This window comes from Numida meleagris, chromosome 4 (genome assembly GCF_002078875.1).
Source record: "Numida meleagris isolate 19003 breed g44 Domestic line chromosome 4, NumMel1.0, whole genome shotgun sequence".
In the NCBI taxonomy this organism is placed as follows: domain Eukaryota; kingdom Metazoa; phylum Chordata; class Aves; order Galliformes; family Numididae; genus Numida; species Numida meleagris.
The window spans coordinates 6,558,735-6,569,527 of NC_034412.1; positions in this window are offsets into that span (position 1 = coordinate 6,558,735).

The following is a 10,793-nucleotide window of genomic DNA, read 5'->3' on the forward strand; positions in this document are numbered from 1 at the left end:
GTAAGCTATTTTACCAGGTTGTGATTTTATTGTAATATAAAGGGTAAGAGAAGCTCATTCCAAAACACTGCAAACTCTACAGATAAAGCAACACAAAAGCGTGGCCCTTTCCAGCTTCTCCCAGGTCGCAGGCTGAGGGCAGAAGTTGGAGGCAACCAGCACAGCACAGCATGCCCACAGGGGATCACAGGAAGAAGCACCACGAGCTGCAGAGCTGGGTGCTCTCAGCTGGGCGAGGAGGGAACACCAGCACTGCCAAACCCAGATGCAGAATGGGGGAGATGCCAGGCCCCACAGCACACGGCGTGTCTGGCAAGCAGGAGCAGCATTAGTGGCTGTGATGGACTTAGCTGCAAGTGAGCAGCTTGATCGACCTCACTCAAAACCTGATTTTCTGCTAATACTATCACGCTCCATTTTTCACTCTTACCTCAGACACATCCTATTAGGGACACAGACAGAGCTATCCAGAAGGCTTTCCCTGTGCTAAGGAGTATCAAAATTAGAACTGCCATTAAAAGGAATTCAGATACCCTTCTGTCAAAACTAGGTGGCCTTTATTCCATCACAATTCCTCCTGAAGCTAAGGAAATTCAACCTGAGCTAAGCCATCAATGCCTTGCTTTACACCTGTGCACAATAGTATGGTCAGCGAGCAGGATTTTGGGAGGCACACACTGCTTCTGATGTCCCTGTTCTCCGCCATTAGCTCCGTGCTGCTGAGCAGTCACCTGAAGGAGCGAGAACATCTGCAGTCCCAGATTTCTGCTGCCATCTCTGGCAGTCCTTCATCTCAAGCCAATATCATCCTGGCCGCAAACAGCAGATTAATGATCTGGGAAATGTGTTGCTCCCTCGTATCCTCTCAGTGTCCCCTCCCACCCCTTCTGGCCTCTCTCCCTGTGATGACGTGGCCATGCAGGTCAACACGCATAGAACAGCAGGAGAAGCAAAGCCCAAGAGCCGCCTGCTTCCCATCAGAGAGCTATGTAGCTGGAGTCAGCACTAATCAAAATCCAGATGCCTGGCCAAGGAAGCCTTGGTGTCACCTGCCCTCCGGCTTGGGAGCTGGCTGTTCCCCCGCAGCAGCTTGCTATGGACCCACCAACAATAACCCAAGGATCTCCAAGGGGGAATGAAGGAGCCTCTGGAACCTTTTCACACAGTCACTGGCCATTGATCCTTCTGAAGGGCACCCCCAGCCCTGCTGCCTCACATATTCCCCATCATCTTGGGGCAGCTAGTCTAGAAGCAGAGGCTGGAGGCAGGTAACACACAGGTCATGATGGGCTGCACGATTGCCTCTTGTGCCTGTGCAGAGACCTCAGTGCCAATCCTTGTCCCTCACAAGTGTGCTTTGCAGGACCCTTGAGCATGGCAAAGATTTAAGCCTGGAATCATCCCTCAGTGCATGCACACCCAGGGGTGGGCTCATCCTGTGCTCCATTGTGTGGCTGACAGTAGCACTTTGTCCTTTCCTCATCTCGCCTCGGCTGTGCAATAAGCTCAGGCAACAATTACTTCCAGCCTCGGATAAAAATCTCCTGCCCTGATGCTGTTAAATTATGTAGAACAAGATTATAATTACATACTAAAAAAACCCTCAAAACCTTACATTTAAAAGAACATTATTCAGGTTGCAAAAGCAAGCACTTTAAAGTTACAAAATGCCAGAAATAGAGCTGCCTGAACAGCCTTCATGCGGCACCACTTGTTTATACGCACTACAATACAGACTCTACCTATACAGCAACTTACCACTTCTCCACAGGACGCCCGGCCCTGCCCCAAATGGGCGATGTTGAGTTAACGAATAATTGCTCAACATCTTTTTAACCCTTGTTGTTCCATGCATGCCCTCAATGTCTGACAGAGATGTTGCTAACTGCTGCTCATCCAGCAGGACCCTCTGGCTCCTTCTCCAGGGCTCAAGGCTCTCTCCAGAGACAGTCATACCAGCCCCAGGCAGCCCAGCTCAGCAGCATGCAGATTGAGCTGTTTTTCTGTGGCACAGCATCATGTAAATACAGCCCTTTTACCCAGGGTGGGTCCAGGAGGAGACATCTGATGTCCTTCAGCAGAGGACATGGTGAGGATGAAGTTAAGAGAGACTGATGGAGAGCCTCTCTGTCCCCAGAATCCTGCAGATCCTTTTTCTGCTCGACTCTACCAATGGTTGGGGTGGTGCAATTCCACTGCTGGGCTCTGCTCTAAGCAGAGCTGCACCAGGAGTCCATCCACCAGCTCCTGTCACCTCTCCCATAGAGGTCTGCCAGAGCAGATCAAAAAGAATGAGACCGGCACACAGACTTCTCCTGAAGCCCCTAGGTCTGGCCATTCCTCAAGTAAAATACATATCTGCCAACACACAGACTCGACAGCCACCAGGGACCACATTCCCCCAGTTCATCCTGGCACTGTCTGTAAGTCAGGTCAGAGGGGAGAGTGGTTGTGTACTTGGAAAGATGGGAACTGGTCAACCACAGCCACCAGAGCTACAGACAGACTGAGGACGCTCCATGAGCCATGACTGTCCCCACCACGATGTGCAATCAGTTCTCAGCCACGGTGCACATCGCCATGGCACAGCAAAATGCGGTGAAACACGGTAAGGCAGTGAAAAAAATGAGGAGGAAATGAAATAAAACTAAATTATTTACCTGGATTTTTTTTTCCATAATGTTTTTCCCCATGGTGACTAGTGCTTCACAGACAGCAGAGACTGTGTCAGAGTCTTTCTCACTCATGTGTTTGTTTTTAATGTCTCCAGCTTTTTTTATTATTATTATTAAACCTTTGGTTTGAATCTGGCAGTTCATGCTTGATGACTCCAGAATATCTCCAGCATAGGAAATATAAAGAATTAGCACAATCTCATTGCATAACACATTTGCACCATGTAGCATCTCTCATTCCTTGGGAAGCAAATAAGCACATGCACGTCGTGAAACATTAAGCATTGTAAACAGAAAAAAAAAAATGAATTACATCTGCCAACTCTACATGACAGGATTCCACAGCAGATAAGGCAGTGCACTGAGACAAGGACTGTGCAGCCATTCAAGACTTGGATGTGTCCTCATAAATGCAAGTTTCAGTCCAGAGCCTCACTGCCTGTAAGTAATAGCAATTAGCTTTGGGGTGCCTCAAGAGCACGGATTCTGATAACAGGTTCACAGGTGATGGGGCTGCTGCAAATCCAAGAGACACTGAGGCTGCAGGAAGGGTGAGTGCTGCAAGGAGTAGCCCCATATTCCTGCATCTGCCATGCTGACCCCTGTGGTCTCCTTGCCTCCCATACGTTCAGTGGCGTCCATCCAGGACCTCCTGCTGCAGGAACATGCTTTCACTAAATAAAGAGAGAGCATCTATAGGGCTACGTCCAGTCCAAAGCAGAGAGGGCTCAGACAAAGCTACTCTCCCCTGACTGCACTTCTTGATAGCCTTAGCTCTGCAGTGCAAGGAACAGGGATCAGCAGAGCTCGAAGCAGTGCTCCAGAGCTGTAGCTCCACATCTGTGCATTCAGATGGCCTCTGGGTACATGTGCTGACACAAGGACAACCTTTAAAATCATTGTGTTTGCTTGCAGAAGCACAGCCCATAACTGCATCTGTTGGTACCTGTGAGCGCAATGTCCTCACACAAATCTGGGGACCTACTTTTGGCTCTGGAGTGGCTCAAGTCAGCAAAAAGCAGGCCTGGCCAGCAGAAGAGGTTTGCAGTTAGTCAGGATGCAGGTGAAAAATGCTACTTTCACAAGGTACTGGAAAAATGAGCAATAAACTGTGCGGAGTTTAATGCATCTCTGGTTGGGGCCAAGTCCTGCAACACCTACCAAAGGGCCACCACTCTCCTGTGCTCCACAGCTGGGTGCCATGGGGGGCTCCCTGGGCTACAACCCTTTCATGCATACTTTGGCAGTGAATAATTAAATCCAGGTTTACACAGCCCACTCTGCCAACCAAGCCTGTTCTGTGCAATTGGGACAGACACCAACTCTCCAACTCAATTTATCCTGGAGATTTAAATCACTGAGCAAGTTGGCCATGGCACAGTGCTAAAGGGTTAATGCCAGCGTTTGGGTGTTTATTTTAAGAAGAGCATAAAGCCCTGACAGGCCATAATTACAGTGTTGATAAGCAGGGAAAGAATATTTGATGTTTCAAATATCACATGACTAATTGGTGCTGGAACAGCTGTGCGTGTAAATCGGGTGATGTGATGTGTGCAGCAAGGAGGAGGGGGCTTCACACCAAGTGCAGGCCCGGTACTGCCCAGCCACACATCTCCCCAACACCACCAGGGCATGGGGCCACCTTGTCCTTGTCACAACATCAGGCTGAAGGGATAGGAGAATAATACATCCCTATTTCTGTTCTTTGGTCATCTTTTAGAATTGGGCTTCTAACTGGAGCATTACGGATACTCCACGCACAGACGTTGATATTTTTCAGGCACTGACAATGACAACATTCAGAAAACCCACATAGTATGCTCCGGGTTGTGAAGGGTAAGGTGGGAGGCAGGTGTCTTTTGTTCCAAAACTCACCTTGATTTCCTCATTCAGCACATCAACTGTCTTTTCTTCAGTTAAAAATGATAGAATCATTACTTTTGGAAAAGGCCACTAAAATCACCAAGCCCAACAATCAACCCATCTCCACCATACCCACTAACCATGCTCCTCAGTGGTAGATCTACCTTATAGATAAGGTCTACCTATGGAGACAGGTAAGCTGGCTGCCCTCCTTCTGGTGCCACGGGGGCAAGGAGCTCCAGAAACAGCCACCACCAGTTCCAGAGGGAAAGGAACAAGCCCTGGTGGCACTGCCAGACCTTCAGGCCCTTCACAGTGGATTGCTTCAATTCAAGCAGGACATCATCACCTGCTGTTCCTTATACTTCTTTCTGCACTGGGGGCCTTTCCACCTCCATCCAACTGAGATGATAATGGAGTAAATAGAGTTCAAGCTATTTTTTCTTGAGAAAGGATAAATATTTCATTGCTGTGACTCCCTCTCCCCTCCCCTACATTGCCTCTCCAGAGTCCCTCCTTGTGAAGTGGCTCTCCGCTCAGCAGAAGTGATAGAAAGTGCATAAACTTCTCTGTCCTATGTTGCTTAAGAAATTTTTTTTCCTCCACAGTCCATAGGGGAACTGTGAACTATTTTTAAAGCAGAGCTTGATGTGATAAGAGCCTTTAATTACTAGATAAAATGTGCGCATCAGGGCATGGATTTTGATTTTTTTTTTTTTTTTTTAAGATTCTTTAGGGAAAAAAGTACTTGGGTATGACTGTGCTTATGACCAGAAGTTTTTGACATTCAATAGTGGGAGCCATTTGCTTCACAGAAAGGGGAGAGAGTGCCAGAGAGCAACCCAAAGGGCTGAGCACACGGCAAGTCCAGGATGGGGTCAGTGACATCCCCTGGGAATCTGCCCGTGGCCCAACGCTCACAGCAGCATTTGCCAGCGCCACATCGTTCCAGCATTGACTGAAGGGATCAGCTCACAGCCAGATTTTGGAAACAGGTCATAGACCTCCTCCAAGGCATCCTCCATCTGGTCACCCATTGCCATCATCTCCATGCACCTCCATCCCCAGTATCATTCAAAGAGCCGGCAGTTTGCCCAAACAGCTGCAGAAAGACCACACTACTCTTGTAACAGTCAGACACAGGCAAAAACCTTCAAAAAAAAAAAAGGGGGTAGACAGATTGGGATCCATCCACAGCCTTCTTTGTTGTGAGAAAATTCAGCTTTCCAAGGAGCACTGCCAGAATGCCCAAGCACCATTGGAAGGCCACGCTGTTCTCATGCAGAGCCTTCAGCAAGTGCTGAAGGAGCTACACCCATTGCTTACAGCCTGGAACTACAGCTGGTAAAGAAATGTATTGCTTTCCCTTGAAGCACCATCAAAAGACTATTTCCACTCATAATCTGTTCTAGCTTCACTTACAGCATAAAAGCAACAAGTAAAGCATATTTAGGTCTCCAAGCTCATACAGGCTTGTCCATAGCATGATACATACCTGGGGAAGCACTCCTAGGAATGAGGAAACAAACCACAGGCTGCATCCAAGCCTAAAACCTTCCAAAGAACCCTACAACTGCAACCATGAGCACTTTTAAAGCCTGAGACTGAAGGCACAAACAGGCCTTAACCATCCCAACCAGCCCCACCTGTGGCCCCCACGCCCCCTGAGCCCAGCAGCTGTGTTGGAGATCCATCCTCCCACCTGTGTGTGTGCTCCTTGCTCCTGGGCCCAGTATTATCCCCCATGTTCCTTGCTCAAGGGGCTGCCATCCTCAATCTCATGGCCACCCCACCCTGGGGGTCATGGTTTCACCTCTTTCTTTCTGCAAAGCTCAGGGTTTCACTCTAATTGTGTTTTGGCTAGAAGCTGCAGAAGAAGGAAATGATTATGGGTTTTACTGTCTCTTAGAATTCAGCACAAGTGCCGCAGAGCAGCTGTGGCTGAAATGATGAAGTACTTATAGTGCTCTTTTCTGTCACAGGTGTTTCTCTTCCACTATAATAAAGATTCACTTGTATTACACTAACACATAAGTGTACACTGATTAAACCTACTGACACCTGGTTCCAAAGCCAATAAGACAAACAACTTGCAGATGACCTTCTATTCATATACTTAAAAAAACCTCTTTATTTGATATATGCTATCTTTATGGTCTCTATGCCACATGCAGCAGCAGTGCAGGGGTTCTTACTCTGCAAATGTTATTGCACTATGGTATTTTCATCAGTAGCTCTCTGGGAGGTAAATCTAGAGGTCTTTACATGGAATCTAACAGAAAAAAAAAATGTTATTGCTTTTTCTAGTATTTTCTTTTATTATTTTTCCCCCCCTCTGGCAGTGGGATATATAATGCTGTACCCACCGTGCATTTAAAACCAATATAATTTTTAGGAGTTAATCCACTATGACCCAAGGTGAGATAATTTAGCACTTCATTTAAAATCCACTAACATTGATTTCTGACTGCTCTTCTCCCACAGGGCTACAAATCAGGAGGAAAGCTGTCAGGCCCTGGCAGCACACCCGTGCTCCTCTCTGAGACCCTAATGTGGGATCCTACAGCTCAAGTTCTTCCTCCTTCCTCGCTTCCAAAATAACGGGGGTGGGAAGGAGAGAGGCTCCTTTGGGATGGTTGTGGTTTCTTTTGGTTTTTGTTTTTGTTTTGTATTGGCCTCTGCCTGAGAGGGAGGACATCAAAGGGAAGTAGTCAGGCAGGAGAGCCAGCATCCAAGTGGTGGTGGGGAAAAATGTCAGTGAGGAGACACCCATTGGTTTCATTCACCATGGTTTGTGCAGGTTACAAAGCCAGGCTCAGTATGGCTTAGGGAAAAAAACACAGTGAGACAGAAAACAAGAATCCTGAAAGCTGCAGGATTTTTAACTGCAGCTGATGATCCAGCTCCCAAGCAGACAAATTACTTGGTGAGAAGAGTGGTGCAGCCAGCCCCTTTTCAATTATGGAAAGCTAACACAATCAGCTCCTATTCTTTTTAAATAGATCTGGTGGGTTTAAATGAATGAGCGTAATATGTGGTCCATTTATTTTCAGGACCACATATTTTTTTTGCTTTGAAAGTTGCTCCATGGAATCATGGCAAAAATCCAGAGTAAAGAAAATCAATAGAAAGTATCCACTTTTCTTTAAATAATAATTTTTTAAAAAAGCCTTTTTTTCCTTAGAGCTCAATTCACTGTGGCACTATTACTGACCTTGATGAAGATACGTTCAGTGTTTGTATGGGGGTTTTCTTCAGTCACGTTTGCAGAAGCTCCTGTTCCTCAGGCCATAGGGTTATCTATGGATCTGCTCCAGGCTGAACCTCAAAGACAAAGCTCATCTTGGGAAATTAAGGGTGATGGCTTTTTGTTGTCACTTCGTGTGGGAGGAGGGAATTAATGTCCTTGTAGCCTGTATCGGGGCACCAGTTCCCCGTGGTGTACTCCCCCATATGGCCAATCTGTGTTTGGTATGGTTGAATTGGGAAGACTGGCCAGCCCAGCCCGTGGCATCACTACCCATAGCACCCCAGTTTTGAGGTGCTCACTGTGATTCAGGGATTTTGTGGGCCCAGCAGACCCAGCCATTAAAGTGCTGGTGCAAGTCCTGATGAAAGTTGTTCAGCGCAGGTCCTGGGAGCTGAATAGTGGAATTCCAATAATCCATTTGGTCTCTCTTGATTAAATACTTTGCTTTAATTAGGCAAAGAAAAGAGTCCCTGATGGTTTCTGCCGCGTCTGTCGTGATAGCACCAGGCAACATGTTTGCTTGAGATCTAAGAATGAGTCACCAGCACTGTGGGACATGAGGTCCTCACCATCAGAAATCTCCCCTCTCAAAGACTGGCTTGGCTTGGCCATAGCTGCACACAGACCCGTTCTCATCATTAGCAGCCACGAGCAGGTGGTTGTGCTTGCTCTCAGAACAAGATTAGACATTAGATGCACATTTCTGGCATTTGTACAAAGCTGCTTGCTCCGCTGCATGTACCAGCTTATGTAGCCTGGCTCCTTGTGAAGGGCTATAGGAAGGTGCAGAGCCCAACTATCTTAAATGAAGATATAGTCGTTCTTTTCAATAATACATATATTGTATACCATGTGTCTAACAGATAAAACTGTCACTGGGGTTGGTGGGGGAAGGTATCTCAGATAACATGGAGATTAATAGGGGAAAGTATCTACACCAGACTTAAAAACGTGTGACTGCTTTACATTAATTGGCACTCAATTAAACTGAGGTTAAAAGTGCCTATAGTGGACACACTCAGAGGAAAAGAGCTCGTTCTGCTGTATATATTATTTTAAATCACTGGAACCGTGATTTCAGAGCTAAGCCTTTTCCAACATGACCAAGGATTAATCTTCATTCACATTCCAGTGGGGTTAAGTACACTGCCATTAAACAAAGCCATTTTTTCAGTTTTCCATGCTTTAGAAAGAAGCCAGAATCCCTTTTGATGGAACATACATCATAATTTTTAGTGACTGTTCTTTAAAGTTCTCTTTCCAGACTGGAAAAGCATCCTGGGGGGGATTTCCCTCTCCCACACTGCATCTGGGCAAGTCCAGGATTCAGCCCAGCTCCAGGAGGAAACCTCCCTCTTCCATGAGGCTGTATTGCTCCTGAGCATGAAGCACTGAGATCTTATTTTCTCATTTTGCTCCGAAAATTGAAAGGCTTGGGATAACATTATGAAATAGGAATTAACAGCCAAAGAGAGAGAACTGTATATATTTTATTGCAAGAGCTTTCACTGGGACATTAAGGGTATTTGCTTCACTGCAAATTGTTATTATGTACAACATATGGATTTCTTCCAGACTCTTTTCTTCATTCTCTATATATAAAAAATAAGAAGAGTTAACATTGCTCTGGGAATTATTAGGGATTCACTTTGTGGTGTCTGAAATTAATGTAAATTGAAGGCAGTCCTTCAGAACCAGGTGAGGTTCTGAAGTTTTCTGTGATGTGAAGCAAAGAAAGAGCTGAAAAAGCATGAAGATACTCATCAAAACGCTCCATTTTAGCTGCACGGATTTTTCTATTTTCAAAAGGCAGCAGAGGTGAGACTATCATAGCAGTTATGAAATGCAGGTTTTGTTGAGCTAGCACATCCAGATAAATGAAACCTCGCTGTGAGATGTGAATGAACAAAGAATATGGTGGAGCTGGGACAGCCCATGGTGCCAGCAAGGGGCCCTGCTCCCCATGCACCCCACCTGCTGTAGCTAGTCATAGAGTCATTAAGGTTGGAAAAGACCTCTAAGATCACCAAGTCCAACCCTGTCCACTGACCACGTCCCTCAGTGCCGCCTCTCCACGGTTCTGGAACACCTCCAGGGATGGTGACTCCACCAACTCCCTGGGCAGCCTGTGCCAAAGCGTTACCACTCCTTTCCTAATATCCAACCTGAATCTCCCCTGGCACAACTTGAGGCAGCTATCTCATGTCTTATCACTAGTTAATGTGCTCCACCCTGCAAGAAAAATCCCAGTCCCATCAGTATTTCTTGATATTTGCCCTTATTTGCTGATGTCTGCCCCTGCATCCAAGCCAGCAGTATACATTAATGGGTCACTTCAGGTGCTGTCCTTGTCAGGAGGGTCTTGTTATCAACTCAAATAAACAAAGAAGAAAGGGGCTGGGGGGAGAGTACATAGGTCTGGGATTTAAGAAGTGGTCAGAGATCCAGCATTATCTCCTACGGATCCCAGGGCAAGGCATGTATTTCTGCTTTCATATCCAATACACAGAATTCAGTTATACCCGGTAGTTGTGAAACTCACTCATCAAGAGTGCAAATGTAACACAGGCTTTGTGGTGAGAGGAAAATAGGTGGCAGCCCTCACAGTCCTAGCTGAGGATAGATGTCTCCAGATGCCTCGGGGGGATGATATGAGAGAAGCCTGAGAGCCCCCATACAAGACAATTTTCTATTCTAAGGCATAGGAGGTTTATAACGGCCCCAGGTGCTTTGGTTTAGATCATTTAGTCTGTTTTGCTAGCAAATATCACCATGTGCTGATAAGCTAAATTTCAACAAACGTTGGTACAGTCAGCAGGGAGCCAGGTTTGCTCTACTCTTTAAACTTCATCAAAGCACATTCTTTCTTGCTTTGTTTTTTTTCTCCTTTCGACTGAAGTTCTGCAAACACTTCAGATCACAATCTGAATGAAGAACCTCGCACAGCAAACACACCCTGCAGTCTCAGCACCCATCACTGAACGGGACCAACTCCCTTTGCACCT